Genomic DNA, 22,410 nt, shown 5'->3' on the forward strand with positions numbered 1-22,410 from the left:
GCAACTGAAATATCAAGAAGAGCGATAAGATATGATTTTCCAGTATCAAAAGCTTTTAGTAATATCTCTGAGAGAGATATTAAAAGTGTTTCAGTGCTGTGATACTTTCTAAACCCATATTGGGATGGGAAGAGTAGATGATGTTCATCTAGATAATCATTTAGTTGTTTGTTGATGATTCTTTCCATTACTTTTGAAAGGAAAGGTAGGTTAGAAACTGGGCGAAAGTTTGCTGGATCAGATGAGTCTAGGTTTGCTTTTTTTAATGTAGGCGTTATTATAGCATGTTTGAGTAAAGAAGGAACAATGCCTGAGGTGATGGATTTGTTAAGAATCTTTGCAATGGGTTTAGCTATAGTTGTACGAATTGCAAGGAGAATCTTAGTAGGCATGATGTCTGTGGGGTGGAAAGCTGGTTTTATTTTCTTTAGAATTGATTTGACTTCAATACCAGTAGTAATTTCTAGATTGGTAAGCTTTGTTTCAGCTTTATTTTGAGTGGCTGATGTAGTTTGATTAGAGTATGTAGTAGCGGTATGATCAGTAGGATTGTTAATGTAGGAGGAGTTAATATTAGAGTTTGAATTCGTTGTAATTTGTGACTTACATCTCATTATAATTGATTGTATTTTGTTATAAAAATACGTAGCTAGTTCCTCACATTTTGAGTCCTCGTCATTGTTTGTGATAGAAAGAGCTGGTGCAGTAATAAGGCTTTTGACATATTGGAAGAGTGCTTGAGGGTTGAATTAATATTAATGGATTCTGGCCGTGTAGAAATCCTTCTTTGTTTTATCGGTGTTTTGGCGATATTTATGTAGTAAGTACTTAAATTTTAATAAAGTAGTAGAATTTTGGTTTCTGCGCCATACTTTTTCTGTTTTTCGAAGCTCTGTTTTCATAGCTTTTAGATCAGGAGTATACCAAGGTTTTTTTTTAATTATCTTTTCAGTATTGATTTCTTTGGATTGTATAGGACAGAGATTCTCTGCTATGTTACTGGTAATTTTAAACCAAGATGAGATTGCTGTTTCTGCATCAGTGAGATCTAAATTTTTAAGATCTTCTGAAATCAAATTATTAATTTCATCTGTTTGACCTTGTTTTCAAAAGTAGATAGTTTTTTTGCTAGGAACATTATTTGGTGAATGCTTGATTGTGCAGGAAGTATCAATCCGAAAGTGGTCAGACCAAGGTATAGGAGTGCAGCGGGGGTGTTTTGTTTCAATCAGGGAGTTAGTAAAAATGACATCAAGGGTATGACCAGCTTTATGAGTGGGGTTGGTCACAGTTTTTTGAAAGCCTAAAGCATTCATAGAAGTCAGTAATGCTTCGCAGGCAGGGGTTAGTGGGAGCCGATCAAAATGTAAGTTAAAATCCCCAAGTATAATTGTTGGGAGATGTAAATCCATGTTTTTGGTGATGAATTCTGTAAGGAAGGATGGGTTGTTTTCAAGTATGCTAGGGGGGGAGTAGATCAGGCAGATTTGTAGTTCTTTAGATTTGAAAAGGCCAGTTTCAATTTTGTGATATGGAGAAGTAGCTTGAATTGTAAGATTGAATTTCTTTTTGGCAGCCAGGAGAATGCTTCCACCTTTCTTTTTGTTCCTTGGAATGGAAAAAACACTATATATGTCAGTAGGTAGTTGATTTATTATGGCTGTGTCAGTGTCTTTCAGCCATGATTCGGTAATCGCACATATGTCTGGCTTTTCATCTGTGAGAATATCACTTAGTAGAGTGATCTTTTTTTGTAGTGATTGTGTATTTAATAGAAAAATCGAAAACGTTAATAGACCTAACATTTGAGTAATAGGCGTTACGATAATTGGAGTTAATGTTCTGATTAAAGGTGAGTGTTGGATACATCTAGCCGGTTTATGATTCGCGTTGAAGTATTTAATAGTGGGAATATAGTGTGGGATCATTTTAAATTTAGTGCGTCGTAACAATCAATACCGTAGATAATTTGTGTTGTAGATTTATGCAGTACAGAATGGTAAAGAGAAAATGCAGGACTCTTTTATTGAGAGACAGTCCTAATTTTTTTTTTATTGGCAATATGGCAGGTAACCTGTTGACAGGTTACCTGCCATACTGCCAATTAGGGATGTGAATCATTTTTTGACGATTTAAAAAATCGTCCGATATCTTTTAGATCGTTAAAAATCGTTAGAGTGTGCGATACAATAGAAATTTCCCCGATTTATTGTGAAAAGTCATTAATGGGTTAGTGTCCACTAACGGGAGTTATTTGGGGGGAGGGCGGGAAAACCGGCACACCAAAACAACCCCTAAACCCACCCCGACCCTTTAAAACTAAACCCTTACCTTCTTCCACCCTCCCGAACCCCCCCAAAACGTTTTACGAGTACCTGGTGGTCCAGTGGAAGCCCCAGGACCGATCTCCTGCTCTCGGGCTATCGGCGCCATTTTGGCTGCCACTAATAAAAATGGCACCAATGGCCTGATAAAAAAATAAACCCACCGACCCTTTAAAAATGACCCCTTTGCTTCCCCCACCCTCCCGAACCCCCCCAAAACCGTTTTAAAATTACCTGGTGGTCCAGTGGGGGCGCGGGGAGCGATCTACCGCTCTTGGGCCATCGGCTGCCACTAATCAAAATGGCGCTGATGGCCCTTTGCCCTTACCATGTGACAGGGTATCCGTGCCATTGGCAATGGATGGCCGGCGCCATCTTGTGCTCCTACCATGTAACAGGGGCTGACCAATGACACCGGTAGCCCCTGTGACATAGTGAGGGCAAAGGCTATCAGCGCCATTTTGATTACTGGCAGCCGACGGCCCGAGTGCAGGAGATCGCTCCTGGACCCCCGCTGGACCACCAGAGACTTTTGGCAAGTCTTGTGGGGATCAGGAGGGTCCACCAAGACTTGCCATAAGTCCCTGGTGGTCCAGCGGAGGTCCGGGAGCGATTTTCTGCACTCGGGCCGTCGGCTGCCAGTATTCAAAATGGCGCTGATAGCCTTTGCCCTCACTATGTCACAGGGGCTGACCATCGGCCGAGGGTGTGAGTGCAGGAGATGGCTCCCGGACCCCCCACTGGACCACCAGGGAGTTTTGGTAAGTCTTGGGGGGGGGGTCAGGAGGGTGGGGGGTTTGTTTAAATTGGCTCCTTTAGACGGCCGAATAATTCGGCAAAAATTCATTGTATTCGTGGGGAATCGCGATACGTTTCGCTTCCCCACGAATACAACGAATATGGTCCTATACGTTGCGGATTACAAATATGTAGGAAACGAATGCACACCCCTAATATGTACATCGCTTAAAAATGATTAATAGGCCATCTATAAATTCATTAAATAAGAAAATAGATTTTACATGAAAAGAAAATTCAAAATACAGTTTTCTGAGATAAAAATATCATTTACAACATGTATATTATATTTACAGGTACTGCTGTATGTCAACTAGAAAACCCTGCTAAAAATAAAAAAAATGGCATTTGAAACCCATATGGTATTTTACCTATTGTATTATATATTGGGTGAGAGCTTGGCCCTTAGAAAGCCATAAGTAAACTAAAGTACAATTATATTGTAAAACTCTCATACCAAAACAATACTGACTGCCAACACTTAAACAACAAAAACCTTGACTCATGAAAAGGCAACACTGCAAATATTACACCAGGTCTTAAAACACCAATACACCTCTTATTAGAAAAACAGCCAAACTGCTATAGATACCTACACAAACACTACACCATAACAGAATACTTCATCTCATTCTGAGACAGGCAGAATCTAAACAGACCCTCACCAAATACAGAATAAAGAGAGACCATAAAGTGTAAATAGAAACGCGCAGACAAAAACTCAATTGGAAGCCACAACAAGCCAAACTCTGTATGCAACATGACAGTGTAAAAAAGAAGCATTGCCATTTCTCATAAAATATCAGACAATAAAATAAAAAAATACAAAACATCAAAAGTAAAACCATGCTAAAAAAAAAGGTATGTTTCAAAACAGTTGACAAATAGAATAACATCCACTAATTACAAACATATCAACATTTAAAAAAAATTCCAAACACCAAAAAATATTGCAAAATGACAGACACATCAATTTACACGTAATGATTAAAATTAAAAGGATAAAAAATAATTTGTTTTTTATACCTGGAAACAATTGATTCCCAGATTCCCTGAGATTGTGGTGGATTAGCTGGTGGGGTTAGGAGAGAAAGTTACTGAACACAAACTTTCTCCTGTCTCTCTCATACACACACACACACACACACACACACACACACACTTTCTATCGTTCTTTAACACACATACACACACATGCATACATGCGCTCTCCCACACACTCATACACACAGGCTTTTCCACTCACACAAATATACACACTCTTTCTCTCTACCACACGCACATGCTCCCTTCTCCCTCTCTCTCACATACACAAAGCCCCTCACTCCCTCATATAGGATCTCTCTATATACTCACCACATGTATGTATCCTCACTCCCTCATTCAGGCTTCTCTTCTCTCTCATTCTCACATAGGCACCTTTACTCCCTCTCACACACAGGCAGCTTCACTGCCTCATACAGGCTTCCTCTCTGTTTTACTCACTCACAGACCCCCTCACTCCCTCAGATAGGCTCCCTCTATCTCATACACAGGTACCCTCACTCACACACAGACACACACACATAAACACATAGGTTCCCTCTCACACTCTCATACACACACACAGACACACACACACACACACACACACAGGCTCTTTCTTTCTCTCTTTCAATGACCCAAGGCACCCTCATACAGGCTTCCTCACTCTAACTCACCCATAGACACACACACCCTCACTCCCTCATACAGGTTCCTCCCTCTCTCTGTCTCACTCACACACAAGCTTCCTCACTCTCTCATACAGGATCTCTCTCTTTCTCACTCACACACAGAAAGACAGGAACACACACACACACACAACACACACACACACACACACACACACACATACACAAAAACACATAGGCTCCCTTGCTCACTCACTCCAGGCTTTCCCTTGAATTTTTCTGCGGTGGGCAGGATAGGCTCTGTCCTTGATCCTCCTCCTTTGTATCTTCCACTGCGGGTAGGATGGGCTCCTCTTGTGGTCCTTCCAGGCCTCTCTCCTTCTGTCTTGGGCCACAGATGGGATGGGCTTCATCTGAGGCCCTCCTGGGCCTTTTAATCTTTCCATGGTCAGGATGAGCTCCTTCTGTGGTGCTCCCAGGTTGTCACATCTTCAACTGCAGGTAGGATGAGCTCATCCTGCGGCCATCCCAGGTCTACTCATCTTCGGTTGTGGGTGTGATGAGCTCCACTTGTAGCTCCACTGGCCCTCTTTCCTTTTTGTCTTCAGTCATGAGCCAGAGGATCATGCTGGCTACTTTGTCACCCTCTAAGGGTTGGCATTCGAGGCGACCACCTAGTTCGCCTAATGGACGTGCCATCTCTGCAAGAAGTAGATTCCTTTAAACCCTGACTACATTAGCAACTGAACTTTAGCCTGCTGAGCCCTATTCCACCTGCAGCTTCACTCTGCAGCAGGACGTAAGGATGTGCAGTGAAAGCCAGGCTTCCCAGACTCTGGTGTTCTGGCCCTATTAGTCCAAAGCAATATTTATCCCACTTAGGGCTGACTTCTGCAAGTGCCAAAAGCTCTGTGTGTGCAGTTAGACCAAGTATCCAGGACTCGTACTGGTCCTAAGATGTAACAAAACCAAAGTGCAACAGCACACAATTGCATGATAGCTAACAATACAATTGTGCCTTTATCACATCCCTAAAGCCACAGGGTGGGGTGTGGGAAATATGCGCTTGCCAGCAAGCCATTTCATCAGGGTTAAACACTAACTTCCCTTCTCCCTGACATTTGTCTGAATAAAAGCATCACTTGTGCTTAAGTCTCTGCCAAGGAGAGTATACCTGACTTCATGTATTTCTCTGGCTTATAATTAATCCTGATAGCCTGAAAGAGGGGCTGGGTGTTCCCTAGTCAGAGGCAGGACAAAGTCAGGAGGTATAGATTTCAGCAGCCAATGATATGATCCGTGCACACCCCCTGAGCCAAAGCCAATGGTGTAATGACTCTTCTGTTGCTATGAGAAAGTAGCCAATCATGTAATGACACATCATCTGCCTTTGTATGAATGTACAATAAAAGGAAGAGGCTCTGAGGACAAACCCTCTTTGCCTTCTCTCTTCCTGCCTGCCATGAAAGCTGTCTGAGGCCTCTTCATTACTCCTACATCTGGTGACCGCCCGGACGTGATGATAAACTCCATGCTTATTTCGGCTGGTCATAGCTTAAAGGTACGTACCGTTCAACAGATTTGCAATCGTAATATTTTTTAAAAAAAAGTACTTCTTAGTAATTTTTAAAAGTATTTCTCAGCAAGTTTGTTCCCCACACTCGTAAGCATGGGCAGTGATTTATCTATGCAGCAGAGGCTACATGCCAAGGAGCTGCAGAAAATCATCAATAATCATTATTTCATCACCAGAAGAAAAATAGCGCAAGTCAGCCTGGGGGACTTAGAAAAATTAATAAGTGAAATAGCTTGCCGTTGCCCTTGGTATTCGATGGAGGCTGGAACTCTAAATACTCTAAATACCCAGGAATGGATCTCAATCGGCAATTGTCTTCATACGGCTCCCAGAGCTCCCATAAAGCAAAGATTAATTTGGCAAAAATGTACAGAGGCCATCGAACACATGGAAAAGAAAAAAAGTTCCAAGACAGCAGTTTCAAACCATGTGCTTTTAGAAGCAGGCAGACATACCATTCCCCCATCTTCTCAGTCTTCCTCAGAGACAGCAAATTCTTTGTATCCTCAGCTCCCCATACCTACACCCAAGGCACAAGCAATTCACACCTTCCCCATTTCTTTAGAAAAGCAGTCCTTGAGAACAATAGAGCCACCACCTGGCCTGGGTGGGGCGATTAGCATTGAATTTCAGCAGAAACTGCAGAAAGAAAACCTTACAGAAACAGAATTATTAGAAGGACTTCAAGCCTTCCCCATCCCAGAAAAGAACCATGAACAAAGGGGGACAGAAAATGAAATAGAACATCTGGAGACACACACTCACATGGCTCCTGTGGCTTCCTCTGCGTCCACCTCAGAGAAAAGGCCCCAGGAAATAGAAAACACTGAGGTCAGAAAAACTAGCCTTCCTCCATCTTGCCTGCAAACCCCTTCCCCCACCAACCACTCCCTGCCCATTCATTTGCCATTGCCTGAGACAGTCATTAATTCTGCATCACCAATTTGTCCAGGTAAATTACATGGAAATCTCACAAGAGAGGAATTATTGAAAGGGATTCAAGCCTTTCCCATTACAGAAAGAAACAAAGAACTAGGTGTGGCAGCAATAGAGTTGAGTGCCATGAGCAGTGACTATGCCCACAGGTCTTTAAAGAAATCAGCGTATAAGACCTTGGGCCAGGCAGCTGCACTCCTGCGTTACAAGCAAAGAAAATATCAATATGAAAAAAAGGATTTAATTAGACTCCTGCGTTACAAGCAAAGAAAATATCACTATGAAAAAAAAATGGTTTCTCTTTACAAACAGTACAGATTTGGGAAAAAATGGTTTCTATTAACAAACAGTACAGATTTGGAAAAAATGGTTTCTATTAGTATTTGAATTCAGTTACAAAAAAAATCTGCATACTTTGAGAGTATTTTCCCCCACAAAGTGAATGCATAACCTTATGTTAAAACTGTACTGAAATTTGAACAATTGCTGTGTGAATTTCATGTGAAAATTTCCCTTTTACAAAGTTTATTTGGCTCACATTTAAAATGACTCCATTTCTCTGAGATTTAAGTTTATAGTTTGAATTGCCAGCACACAGAACTTATATTTTTACTGTGATTCTCCCTTTCAGGACAAAAGTGGATTGGAATGGTGTCTGTCTGCAGGGAATCAGTCCTTGCCAAGCCATTGTCTGTGGTTGATGTTAATTTGTTAAACAATGCTATCTTTAAGTTCCTATTGACTGAAGGATTAACTCCTTGGGTGCAGTTCTTTTCTTTTGAGAAACACTGCTCCTCCCCCCCTTTTCTTTAACTCTTGCTTGCCACTCATGGGGGAGGGAGGGAGAACTTTTGAAAGAAAAAAAAAACTGGACTTAGTACTGCAGTTTCTCTCTCTAGTTTATATATTTGTTATAACTTTTCTATATTTGTTATAACTAATACTTTTCTTTAACTGTGCTTGCAGCTTTCAAAGGGGGGCACGAGACAGTTCTGATATCCTGCTGATCCAAATCTTTTCCCTCAACTTTCAATGCATTACTGCACTCCTCTCAATCTGTCTTTAATCTTTTAATACTTTCAAACTTTAGCATGCAGCAGACAGAGCTGAGCAAACAGCGTGTTTAATTTCCTATTCTAATAATTATAAGAAGAAATTCTATTCTGATACTCCACATTGAATCTAAGCTCAGAGTATTATTGATTGCAACCTGGAACAATAGTTGCAATCTATAAAGTAATGATGGGGTCTCCACTAGGAGGCGCTATGTTATTCTACCAGTTATATTATATTATTGTTTTAATAATTCTGTTGTATAATAGTTTTTATTTTTCAGACCTACAGACCTTCTGTATTAAGGACACTTCAGTTTTATTTTCTTTTTCACAAAATTTATACAGAATTCTGAACCTTATAATTTTTACTGACAGAGGTTGCTACATCTAAAGCAATCCCTCCCAAGCCTTTTCTTGCAAATCCAAATTGATTTTATTAAATTGAATCATAGAATTGATTTCTTCAAGGTTAAAAAAGTAAAAAGCTCACTTTAATCCTTACCTTAATAATTTTTTGCTGTATGCCAGTTTTTGATATTTTCCAGATTTACAGCCTTCCTGCCATGAAGAGATGTGAAGATGGACACTTTGCAGTTTATTTTAACATTTTTCTAACACCTTTTGACTTTTGATTTTTGATCCTTGATCTAATTTTGTTTTTGATAACTTTTTGATAGATTTTTAGCTCAAATTATGTGTTATCTGTTGTCTGTCTTGATGCCAAGAAGACTATGAATGAATATTTGCAGAATGAATATGAATATGTGTCAGTTTTGTGTAAATTAATATTTGCAAGATGAATGAATATATGTCAGTCTTGTGTAACATATGTTTAATATAGTGTCTAATATACTTGTCATTTGATTCTGATTACTGCAAATGACTTTTCCTTTAAATGATTAATTTACATTTAATGCTAATTTACTGAATGAAAATTGATCACTGCATAAAAACTTTCTTGATAATGGGGTTACCCTCTTTTCTGAAAACTAATAATGGCTCTGCTTACTGCAGCCATTCCTTTGCATGATTTTTGTTAATAATTGAATATTAAATACTTATTTGGCATCCCCTACAACACCACAGGGCAAGCCATTGTGGAGAGAGCCAATCATACCCTTAAGAGCTCTGGACCAAACAAAAAGAAAAAGGGGGGATTGCCCCTGGATTTTCCCCCTGAACAAAGTATTGTTTACTTTAAATCATCTAAACATATCAGGTTCACATAAGAACACAGCCATGAGTAATCATTATGGGACTAGGGTTAGTCACCCACAGCCATCAGTTTTGTATAGAATATTTAATGTCTGGTACGGTCCCGTTCCCTTAAAATGGGGAACGAGGATATGTTTCTCTGCTTGCTTCCACAGGTATCAAGCCGTGGAAAGATGGAAAGGTGTCCAGGTCTACAGGACCCGATCCCCAACTTCTCCCTGAGCCTCCACAGCCCTCAGAAGGACAGAGACCGGACTCCTTGCAAAAAGCAGCACCACATGACCTGGGGACAGATCAAGGCCCTATCCAACCAATCTGCACAACTCTTAGAACAGCAAGGCCTTGAGAAAACTCCAGAGAACTTATTAGCCGCTTTTTCTTGCCTGAATGCCAACTCATTAACAATTGTGTTCTGCATCCTCCTCCTTTGCCTTATTTCTCCAGCTATGGCGATTTCAGAACAAGGACTCTGACAGAACTTTTCACACCTGTTGAATCGAACAGACTGTTGGATCTGCGCACACATGCCAACCCAAGCCTGCGGAGAACTACTGATGCATGCTGTACCATTTAACCTTACAGTATGGACTAATTATCCTTTACAGAGAGGTGTTTTCATTACTTCTCCAGTTAATAATACCATACTACACATTGGTAGCTGTATTCAAGAGACTGCCGCTCTTTGTTGGGACTATGATACAGGGGATGGAAAGGGAATTCAGGTGGGAAATATCCATATTGTAACTGAACCTTTGTATTAATCACTGAACACTTACATAATTATACCACACATATGTATGCAATTGGCAGATTTCAGGATGTGCAGTGGGAGACCCAAGCAGGTACAGAAAGTATAGAGGGGATGAAGGATTTACCTTTTGTAGTTATATAGCCCAAATGATAACCAATGACATGTCCACTAATCTGTTAGGAAACATATGGATGTTATGTGGGCGTAGAGCATATATGTACATTTCCCCAAGATGGATAGACAGATGCACTTTAGGCTACATCCTCCCCTCATACTATGCAGTCAAAAATTTACCCAAAGCAAGGCTCCGTAACAAAAGGGAGGCGATAAATAATCCCATAGAAAAGTATACAGAAACTCAGATAGCTAGAAGCCAGTTTCCCCCAATGGGGACAGATATGAATTACAGAGACTTACACATCCTAGCTAACTGGACGACTGCCATATTTAATCAGACAGTCCATGCATTAAAACTACTTACAACAAAAGTCTCTCAGATTAGAGAAGTAGCATTACAGAACAGCTATACCTTAGAAACCATCTTAGCCTTAAAGGGTGGTGTTTGTGCATTAATTGGATCTCATTGCTGTGTGTACATATCAGACTATAAAGCAAACCTCACACATACCATAGAGCAGATAGAAACCATGGTTGCTGATGCACCATTTTCAGACAGAATACCAACTTCTCCATGGGACTGGCTATGGTCCTGGCTCCCTGATATTTCTGGTCTCAAAAGGGTGATTTATATTATAATTACTGTAATTATCTTAATTATTTGCCTGTGATGCTGTATTCAGTGCATACCCAAACCTCATATCCATATTGAAACCTTGCTCTCAGCCCGAATACAAAGATGTCTTGTAAGATGCCTAATAGGGAATCATGAGCCCTGCAGAGTTGGCACACCACCTACACCAGCTCTGGGTGATATGGAGATTCAGGAGCTCATCGACAGCTGGCACACCACGTCGAATTATAGCTTTCTTCTCTCCATAATCCCCCTTCCCCTATTTCCAGCCCATACCAAGACATAACAGATTTCAGTAAGGGTCTAAAGCTTTACTGAGCTGCCCTAAACAAAAACAGAAAGGGTGAGATGTGGGAAATATGCGCTTGTATGTATGTAACAAAACCAAAGTGCAACAGCACACAATTGCATGATAGCTAACAATACAATTGTGCCTTTATCACATCCCTAAAGCCACAGGGTGGGGTGTGGGAAATATGCGCTTGCCAGCAAGCCATTTCATCAGGGTTAAACACTAACTTCCCTTCTCCCTGACATTTGTCTGAATAAAAGCATCACTTGTGCTTAAGTCTCTGCCAAGGAGAGTATACCTGACTTCATGTATTTCTCTGGCTTATAATTAATCCTGATAGCCTGAAAGAGGGGCTGGGTGTTCCCTAGTCAGAGGCAGGACAAAGTCAGGAGGTATAGATTTCAGCAGCCAATGATATGATCCGTGCACACCCCCTGAGCCAAAGCCAATGGTGTAATGACTCTTCTGTTGCTATGAGAAAGTAGCCAATCATGTAATGACACATCATCTGCCTTTGTATGAATGTACAATAAAAGGAAGAGGCTCTGAGGACAAACCCTCTTTGCCTTCTCTCTTCCTGCCTGCCATGAAAGCTGTCTGAGGCCTCTTCATTACTCCTACATGGGGTTTGGACTTGTGCATGTACATTTGCATTTTTGAAAGTATGTGTGCAAATTTTCCCCCAGATTTTCTGTGCACACAATAGCAGGTGTAATTATATGCAGATATATTTTGTGGGATAATTTTCAAAGTGAACTTATTATGCACGGAGGTCTGCTTTGAAATTATGCAACTTATGTTTTCGCCATCTCATTTAGGTGGGCTGTTACAAATTTTCTCCAGTATTGATCTGCAAGCCCCTAAAAAGGAAAGACTTCTTGATTGTGTTAAGCTCATGTTTCTAGTGATTCCCTTGACTTCCGATCCTTCTCATCCTTTTTTGTATTTTTTTTTCTTTTCTGCCTTCACATTTTCTCTCTCCTAGGTTCATTTGCAACAATAAGTTCAAACATGGTTAATACCAAGATTCATGCTGCAATCCATGTCATTATGTTGTTTTATGCATAACAAACATCCTTTCATATGATAATTTTATATGAATTATCTTGCTGTATTAAAAAAAAAAGTTACAAAAAAATAATTCCAAAGGAACAGGGAGATGGGAAGGGTAATTTTTAAAGTCACTGATGTGGTAAATAGAATGAACTTTAACCTCCGCCAAGGAGGAAAACACAGGGAGGTTGATTTTCAAAATCTACTTAGCCGGAGAAGTAGGACTTATCCAGCTAAGTAGCAGCTGCTGAATTTTGGCTATGTTCAGCGGCTGCCATTTAGCCAGATAACAGGCCAATACAGTAGAGTGCGGCCACGGTTACCCTGCTTCTAACCCGCTTTCTTCTCACAATTTGGCCGCATTAGTCCAACCTGCGATTCACTATCCCTTTTAACCCATCCTTACTGCTTCTTTAAATCAACGGGTAACCCTTTCCGCCCGCGGCATGTATATGAGATGTAAACGATCGGATTAGCTATTCCCTCCCATTCAGTAACGTGCGCCCCGACTATTGCCTTTTTAACCTGCAGTTTAGCCGCATCTTTAACCTGCTAAATTACCACCTACCCTTACTCCTGCGTTAGAGACAGAGGTAAGGTTAGGCGGCAAACTTTCCCCCAGCCCCCGCTCACCTGCCCTGGCCGCGTCCATGGGTTCCAGTCTCCGGGGCAATACCAGTCCTCTCTCCCCTCCTCCCAAAGCAACTTTAATCAAAAGAAAACCTAAAAACCTAAAATCCCCTCCTCCCAAAGCAAGGCGCAGGGCGAAAAGCGACTCGACATGTAAAGTATTGTGAATAAGTGTAACCAAAGTTCCCTGTACGTACCAGGATCAGTCCAGGACACCTGGGTTGTGACTCCGCACCAGTAGATGGAGACAGACTAAAACTTGTGGGCGGAGCCATATATGCCCCTGTGCCAGTCACAGCCCCTCAGTCTTACTCTGTCTCCAGTAGGTGGTGCAGGTCCGGTCACAGCTCCTCCCTGCCCTGATTCTGGTACTCCGTCAGGGTTGGTTTTCTTTTGGTTTAGGCCAGTTTAGGCTTTAGTGTCTTTTAATTGGAATCTTTTGCCGAATTGTCGCTGACGTCTGTCTGCCCTACCTCCCGGGGGGGTTGAGAGGTCCTGAGGGGACTACCCCCCCCCCCCGGTTGAGGCCGCTGCTAGGGTCGAGGACCCGGCTTCTCTAAGTAGCAGCGTCAGGGGTGACACCGGGGAGCCCGGTTCACTCACCCCTGCTGGACTAGGGCTCCAGGACCGCGGACAGCGACAGGTGTTTTGTTGTTAAAAAAAAAAAAAAAAAAAAAGTTGTCTTTTGTTTGTGCCGGCTCTCTGTTTCTTGCGTCGCTGCTCTCGGGGGGGGGGGGGGGCACCGCTCACAGGAGGGAGGCTGTTCGCGCGATTTTTATTAATTTTTGATTTTCCTTTCACTGCCGTCTTCGCGCCGTTTCGCCGGCATGCCTCGCGGCTCCGCTTGCCGGGCCTGCGGCTCGGCGCGCGCGCGTCTCTCGCGCGACGGCCTATGCGCTTCCGGTATCCCGGCGTTGAAGGGTCGTCCGGGGGCGTCTCGGGGGGCTCGAGTACGGCCCGCGCGACCGCCGCCGAGCGGGGGGGGGCGCGATGGAGAGGCCCCAGGATTGTTTCCCGCTCAGCGCGGGAGTGGCGGCCATTTTAACCACGGGCCGCGAAATGGCGCGGGAAGCGGCAGGGCCTGCGGCCTTGCCTCCCGCGCTGTCTCCTCAGCGGCCTTGCCTCCCGCGCTGTCTCCTCAGCGGGGCCCGGCGGGGGGGAGTCCCTCGGGGGACCCGGGGTCCCCGGGGAGCCCAGCTGAGGCTGATTCTGTTTCCAGCTCGTTTTCTAGGATTTTGCGCTTTTGCTGCGCAAAGTCCTGAGGTGTTAGAAAGGTAAGAGCAAGCGCGGCCGGAGGGAGTCCCGCAGGGCTCCACCGCCGAAGAGCCCCAACAGACCCTCGGGGATTACGGATGTGCCCCCGAGTGCTTCAGGGGGAAACGGCCTCCGCGTGGCGTCCCACAGGAGGCGGACCCGGATTCCTCCACAGGGGCGGACACTGCTTCCCCTGGAGAGCCCCTACAGGGTCCGATGAGGTGGCAGGGGACGGATCCGCTCCATCCGGAGCAGGAAAGGCATCACAAGCAGCGGAGGAAGACGATCCCAGGGTGGTCCGGCTTTTCCGCAGGGAGGGACTGCCTCCCCTAGTTCCGGCCATCCTCCAGAAATTGGGAATAGAAGCACCTCCGGTAGCGGTTCGTCAGGAGGCGAACATGGATCCGGTCCTGTTAGGCCTCACGGGCCCTGCAGTGGTTTTTCCGTTTCATTTTTCTTCCACGGACAGAATGGGACACCCCGGAATTGGGTCTGAAGGTCAGCAAAGCCATGGACAAGCTTTACCCGCTCCCGGGGGAGGCGCTGGACCTTCTTAAGCTCCCCAAGGTGGATTTGGCGGTCTCTGCGGTAACAAAGAGATCCACTATTCCAGTCACGGTTGCGACAGCCCTCAGAGATCTTCAGGACACGAAGCTGGAAGTGCAACTTAAGAAGATTTTCGAGGTGTCCGCGCTGGGTATTCGAGCCACCATCCGTACGAATTTCGCTATGAGAGCTAGCTTGCGCTGGGCCCAAGTTCTCCAGGCCAATGCGGATTTTTCTGCTGGCGAGGCAGCGCAGGCGGATAGGTTGGAAGCAGCAATACCATATGGCGCAGATGCGCTCCTCGATCTGCTGCGCACTTCGGCGAGACCCATGGAGCTGCTGTTTCGGCGCAGACTCCTGTGGCTATGCAACTGGGCTCACCTCGGGGCGCTACCGTTCAAAGGCAAGTTGCTGTTTGCCAAGGAGTTAGATGACTTGATGGTTTCCCTGGGGGAAAACAGGGCTTTCGGCTGCCTGAGGATAGATCCAGGGCGCGGTCTCTTTTTCAGCTAGGTCCCGCTTTCGGGGTCCCAGGAAGTCGCGTCCTCAACGGTCGTCCGGGCACGCATATAGGTCTGCTTCCTCCCGTACTCCGCAGTGGCAGCAGCAGTCCTTTCGGGGAAAGCGCTTCGGGAGGCAAGGAGGCCCCCTGGCGGTACGGGGCCCAACTCGTCACAATGAAGAGTGGTCGGCCCATCTCTCGCCGCAGCCCCAGCACTCCGTTGCCAACGTCGGGGCGTGGTTGATGTCTTCTCGGGAGATGGGCCGGTGTAACGTCGGACCAGTGGGTCCCCAGCGTAATATTATACGGCTACGCGTTAGATTTTGCTCGCACTCCAGCGGACAAGTTCCTTGTCTCGCCCTGCAAGGCCCCAGAGACGAGGGCGGCGGTGCTAGGCACCATTCGACGCTTAGAAGCATTGGGATCCATTTTCCCCGTCCCGGTCAGCCAACACGGCAGGGGCTGTTACTCCATTTACTTCATCGTCCCAAAGAAAGGCGGCTCGTCCAGACCAATCCTGGATCTCAAAGGGGTAAACCGATACCTGCGCGTTCCTCACTTCAAAATGGAGGCGATTTGGTCGGTCATCGCCGTGGTAGGACCGGCGAGTTCCTGGCCTCCCTGGATCTCACGGAGGCGTATCTTCACATAGGCGTTCAGCCGGCGTGCCAACGCTTCCTCAGGGTCTGCATTCTAGGAAGGCTTTACCAGTTCCGGGCGCTCCCGTTTGGGCTCGCAACGGCTCCTCGTACATTCACAAAGGTGATGGTAGTGGTGGCAGCGCAGTTGCGCCGGGAAGGTCTCCTGGTCCATCCTTATCTGAACGATTGGCTGATTCGGGCGAAGTCCGGGAATCAGTGTCGAATGGCAGTGGACAGGGTTCTCCATCTCCTGCAGTCCCTAGGAGGGGTGGTCAACTTCAGCAAAAGTCATCTGGCACCCACGCGGACCTTTGAATATCTAGAAGTGGGGTTCGACACGAAGCAAGGCACGGTGTTCCTGTCACGCGACCGGGTATGCCAACTGCTATCTCAGGTACAGCGTTTACTGTCGCTCCGTCGACCGCGGGTCTGCGACTACCTTACGGTCCTCGGATCTATGGCTTCCACGCTGGCACTGGTCCCCTGAGCGTTCGCTCACCTGCGACCATTACAGTCTCCTTACTGGCCCACTGGAAGCCGGGCTCGGAGGACTTCCACCTTCCGCATCCTCTAGCGGGTCACGTGAGGTCCACTGGAAGCCGGGCTCGGAGGACTTCCACCTTCCGCTTCCTCTAGCGGGTCACGCGAGGTCCAGCCTGCTTTTGTGGCTGGATCCCAGTCATCTGTTTTTCTGGAGTCTCCATTCCGGCACTCGACTGGACAGTGGTAACCATGGATGCCAGCCTCTCTGGTTGGGGAGCGGTCCGCCTACGGAGTTCGGTCCAAGGCCAATGATCGGTGTTGCAAACCCAAGGGTCTATCAATCGCCTAGAGACCAGAGCGGTCCGTCTGGCCTTACAACACTTCCTTCCGTTGCTGCGGGGAAGGACAGTCCGGGTGTTGTTGGACAATGCGACCACCGTGGCTTACGTCAACCGCCAGGGCGGAACGAGGAACCCCCAGGTGGTGGAGGAGGCTCAACGCTTGATGGCCTGGTTGGAGCTGCATCTCAGCAACATAGCAGCATCTCACATTGCGGGAGTCGACAACGTTCAGGCGGATTTCTCAGCTGTCATCGTCTAGATCCCGGAGAGTGGGAGCTGGGGGACGAAGCATTCCTTCTCATTTGCGAAACGTGGGGTGTGCCCCACCTGGATCTGATGGCCACATGGCACAATGTGAAGGCTCCGCGATTTTACAGCCGACGTCGAGAACGGGGGACAGAAGGCGTCGATGCGTTGGTGCTTCCCTGGCCGACGGACGGGTGGCTCTACGTGTTTCCCCGTGGCCGGTGATCGGCAAGATTCTGCGGCGCATAGAGTTGCACCCGGCCAAGGTGCTCTTGGTGGCACCGGAGTGGCCGCGCCGGCCGTGGTTCGCAGACTTCGTCCAGCTGGCGGTAACAGCGCCCCTTCGGCTCCAAGGAATGGCGGGCCTACTCCGCCAGGACCCCGTCTGTTTGGAAGAGGCGGATCACTTCGGTCTCGCGGCATGATTTTGAGAGGAGGCGCCTGACGAGTAAAGGTTACTCGGATGCGGTGGTGGCTACGTTGCTGCGTTCCAGGAAACAGTCGACGTTTCTGGCTTATGTCCGTGTCTGGGTGGTCCTTGAGGAATGGGCGAGGTAAGGTCCGTGGTGCGTCCTTGGCGCTTCACCCGGATGTTTCTCGTTTTCTTCGGGGGGCTATACGGCTCCCTTGTCCGGCTTGGAACCTCTGAGCCCTTGCAACGCGTAACGCTTAAGGATCTCACTTTAAAAAACGGCGTTCTTGGTGGCGATTGCCTCGGCGTGGCGTGTCTCCGGGCTACAGGCCCTGTCCTGTAGGGAGTTTTTCTTGCGTATTTCAGATTCCGGTGTTTCTCTGCGGACGGTTCCTTCCTTTCTTCCGAAAGTTGTGTCGTCTTTTCATGTGAATCAATCGGTGGAGCTGCCCGCTTTCGCGGGTGGGGCGACCTCCGTTCCAGAAGCAAGGGACTTACGGAAGCTAGACGTGCGGAGATCCCTCCTTTGGTATCTGGAGGTCACTAATCCGTTTCGGATCACGGGTCATCTGTTTGTCCTGTTCTCTGGTCCAAGGAAAGGGGCCGCAGCGTCTCGCACTACGATCGCCCGTTGGCTCAGGGAGGCCATTGGTTCGGCCTCCTTGATGCGTGGAAAGCCACTTCCTGTGGGCCGGAGGGCTCACTCGACTCGATCTCAAGCAATGTCTTGGGCAGAAGCTTCGCAGGTGTCGCCTCAAGAGCTTTGCGGGGCAGCTACCTGGAAGTCGTTGCATACCTTGTTCAGGCATTGCGGGTTGGATGTCAGGGCTACAGATCCCGGGTGTTTTGAAGAGAGGGTACTCCGAGCGGGACTCTCTGCTTCCCACCCTCAGTAGGTTTGCTCTGGTACATCCCAGGTGTCCTGGACTGATCCTGGTACGTACAGGGAAAGGAAAATTAGTTTCTTACCTGATAATTTTCGTTCCTGTAGTACCAAGGATCAGTCCAGGATCCCGCCCGCAGTGCTGCGCTGAAGTAATGGAGAGTCCGCTCATTGTTCTAACTTACTCTGTTCCGCTTGTTCGCTCTCTCGGTTGGGGAGTCTGTTTCCAGAAGGGGTGTTCTTCCCCGTTTTGTGTGTGGTTACTAGCTAGTTTGGTTCTCTGGTTATGTTCTACTTTGACATTCCGTATGACTGAGGGGCTGTGACTGGCACAGGGGCATATATGGCTCCGCCCACAAGTTTTAGTCTGTCTCCATCTACTGGTGCGGAGTCACAACCCAGGTGTCCTGGACTGATCCTTGGTACTACAGGAACGAAAATTATCAGGTAAGAAACTAATTTTCCTTTAACTTACTTTTTCTTTCTTTCAGCCCTCTCTGCCCTCCTCCGGAGGCGCGCACTTAGGCTCCCCTGCCTCCCGGGGGCAGCCGGCGGTGAAAGCGGCTTCCAGCGGCCCCCGCTGGCGAAGATGGATGAGCACACACCCGTAGTGCACGGGCGCACAAGCCAGCGAAAGCACATGAATGGGCATGCGTGACGTCATGGCGTACGTTCATACACTTCGCTGGCTTGAGCGCCCAAATTGAGGGGCCCCCAAGTCAGCAAAAGCGTATGAATGGGCGTGCGTGACATCACGGCGTACGTTCATACGCTTTCGCTGACTTGGGGGCCCCTCAATTTGGGCGCTCAAACCAGCGAAGCGTATGAACGTACGCCATGATGTCACGCACGCCCATTCATGTGCTTTCGCTGGCTTGTGCGCCCAAATTGAGGGGCCCCCAAGTCAGCGAAAGCGTATGAACGTACGCCGTGATGTCACGCACGCCCGTTCATACGCTTTTGCTGACTTGGGGCCCGTCAATTTGGGCGCTCAAGCCAGCGAAGTGTATGAACGTACGCCGTGACGTCACGCACGCCCATTCATGTGCTTTCGCTGGCTTGTGCGCCCGTGCACTACGGGTGTGTGTTCATCCATCTTCGCTGGCGGGGGCCGCTGGAAGCCGCTTTCACCGCCGCCTGCCCCCGGGAGGCAGGGGAGCCTAGGTGCGCGCCTCCCGACGAGGGCAGAGAGGGCTGAAAGAAAGAAAAGTAAGTTAACTTTGGTTACACTTATTCACAATACTTTACATATCGAGTCGCTTTTTGCCCTGCTCCTTGCTTCGGGAGGAGGGGATTTTAGGTTTTTAGGTTTCTTTTGGTTAAAGTTGGGATCCACTTCCTGGTACCTGTCATTTCAAATGTCATTTGAAATGACATTTGAAATGACAGGTACCAGCGCACCCAGGATACTGTATAGGCGCTGTATAGCGCCTATACAGTAAAATGGATTGCGCTTCATGGATGCGTGTTGTACGCTCGTTGGACGCGGCTTGCATTTGCATGCCATTTAAATAGAGTATCGAGCAGTATGTGATCCGAACTGTGCATGCGGCAAACGCGGGTGCGCCCGGCCCTAACGCACCTCTTTCTACTGCACCTTACCTTACAGTAAGTCATTTATTTCAGCTAAGTGTTTAGCTGGATAACTTGTGGGCAGGCAACTGGCATAACAAGGCAGCCCTACTTAGCCAGATAAGTTATACGGCTAAGTAGCGATATTCAAACATAGCCAGATAAATTATCTGTCTAACTAGATGATGCATCAAAATGCGTTTGTGCTCTAGCATGAGTTATATCTGGTATATCATGTAATATTGCCATTTATGGAGCACTATCAAAGCAATATACATGATATTTTGCTTGTCACTGGGGATATTCAGCTGCATAGCCGTGCAGCTGAATATCACATCTAAGGAGGTCATTTTCTAAAGCTATCGCACGCGTGCGATAGCTAGCTCAGGGCAGAGTCGGCCCCAGAAGAGAAGGAGTTGGGGCAGCACCGGGGCCGACTCTGTGTAGTTATTTGGTGCGACGCCGGCAGCGATCGCACTGCCGCAGTGTGATCACCACCGGCTAGTGCAGGACCACCCTCCACCTGCTTCGCCCCCTCCCCCGCCCCCTGTTACCATGGGATTCACTATGCCTTGCGGCATTAGTGAATCCAGCCCTAAGCTGGATCAGTCTATCTGGTTAGCTTAGATATCGGGCTATGTTTTGAATATCTACCCCAGGGAAGATAACTTTCAAACAATTGCACGTGGCAGCATATATATATGCATGTATATGGCCATGTGCATATTTCCTATAGTATTTTATAATACACGCATGTGATATGTGTGTGTTTTATAAAATACTTGCAATTCTACTACGTACCATACCTAGCCTTACACACAAACACATGCAATGCATTGAAACCATGTATTTCAATGCACTAAACGCATGTGCTTTACCTACCTTTTTAGAAATATATGTGCATATATTTTACATGCAAAAGTAAAGTAAAGTAAATCATCCAAATTTAAAACATGGGGCTGCTTCTTGTGAAATGAAACTTTCATACTGTTTGTGTCCTCTCTATTTGCCTGGGGCCTCCAAGCTGACTTCAAAACAGTGACACCCCTTTTACTTTTCTCCAGGGAATCTTGGATTCCCCAATCCAAATTGGATTGCATTTTTCAATCATAATTTCCCTCATTTTCAAATAGGCAAATGAGTTCCCAGACATAGATTCAGACAGAAATCTATAAATGCCTGGGATTAATCCTATAGAGGAAGCAGAGGTAACACATCCCTCAGAAACTATGCGACAACATACTGTGTGATTTTGTATGTTTTATGGCACTGTATTTACATTGTACATTCGGTTACCTGTCTGTTGGAATGGTCGTTTACAAATGTAAGAAAATAAATAAACATGTAGAGAACCCTATGGGTTCCTACTAAGAAGGTTGCCCTATTTCAATCTTAGGGAATAGATGGTTGGGTTTAGCTCCCAATGTGGGATACTGAAATGGTAGAATCTTCAGAGTATAAAACCTAGTGCCACCATTTTAGGGTGTGGATTTTGAATTAGCCTGTACAGGAGCAGGATGACTCTATGGCTGCTCCTGCTCCAGTTGTTTTCTTAGGGAAAATACCCTTGGGCTTCTAGGGTTGCAACCTGGGTATGGACAAGTGGAAAGAGTACCTTTTTCCCTTTTTGAAGAATGTCATTTTTGCCTTTTTGAGTCTGGTTGAAGGACGTTTTCCACCCATCCTCCCTTTTGGATTTTCTTGTTTTCGCTATTTTATTTTTGCAACCTACCCGAATCGCTTACAGTTCAGGGACTTACAGTAGTAACATCCTAAGGAGCTGGGAATCTCTCACAGAGCGAGAGAGAGAGAGATCCATTGGACTATTAGAAGTCCTGCAAGGGAATGAATCTTTATTCCTGGGGGGCGAAGGAGAAATGAGTACAGAGGAGACCTGTGCCACCCTTCTAGTGTTAATCACAATCATATCATCAGAATATCGAGGAAAGGAATATGAAGGTAGACTCCAGGTACCCACAGAGAAATAAGGAGAAAGGAGGAGTAAGAATATCTATTCTGAATAACTGGATTAAAGGTATGATACAGTATATATGTGACTTTAAGACAGCAACAGTGGGAGATATTATCCTACCCATTAAATTCTGAGAGGAAGCTTTAAAACTACCCCCATTAATTGGAAAGGATCAAGATTAAAATAATTAATTGGCATCAGTAATATACTAATTAATTGGAAGCTAATTAAAGTCACAAATGTATTAGAAGGACTAAAGCTGTAAATGGACTGTAAAAAAAAACCAAGAACTTGTAACTGGATAATTATATCGTTTCCATCCTTAATCAGTGAAAGATGGGTGGAAACCATCAATTGCTTCCAGTGTGGTTATTACTGCTTATGTACAAGAGACTTTAATGTTAACTCGGGCCTTTGGAGATGCCGATGCTGGTTTCCCCTCTCATGCAGCTCTGAGTAGCCTGCCAATGTCTCCTGTGCAGCCGGAATGCCGCCAACTTCCTACCGCACCGAACTATCCTGTAG

Source organism: Rhinatrema bivittatum, chromosome 3, assembly GCF_901001135.1.
Source record: "Rhinatrema bivittatum chromosome 3, aRhiBiv1.1, whole genome shotgun sequence".
NCBI classification, from domain to species: Eukaryota; Metazoa; Chordata; class Amphibia; order Gymnophiona; family Rhinatrematidae; genus Rhinatrema; species Rhinatrema bivittatum.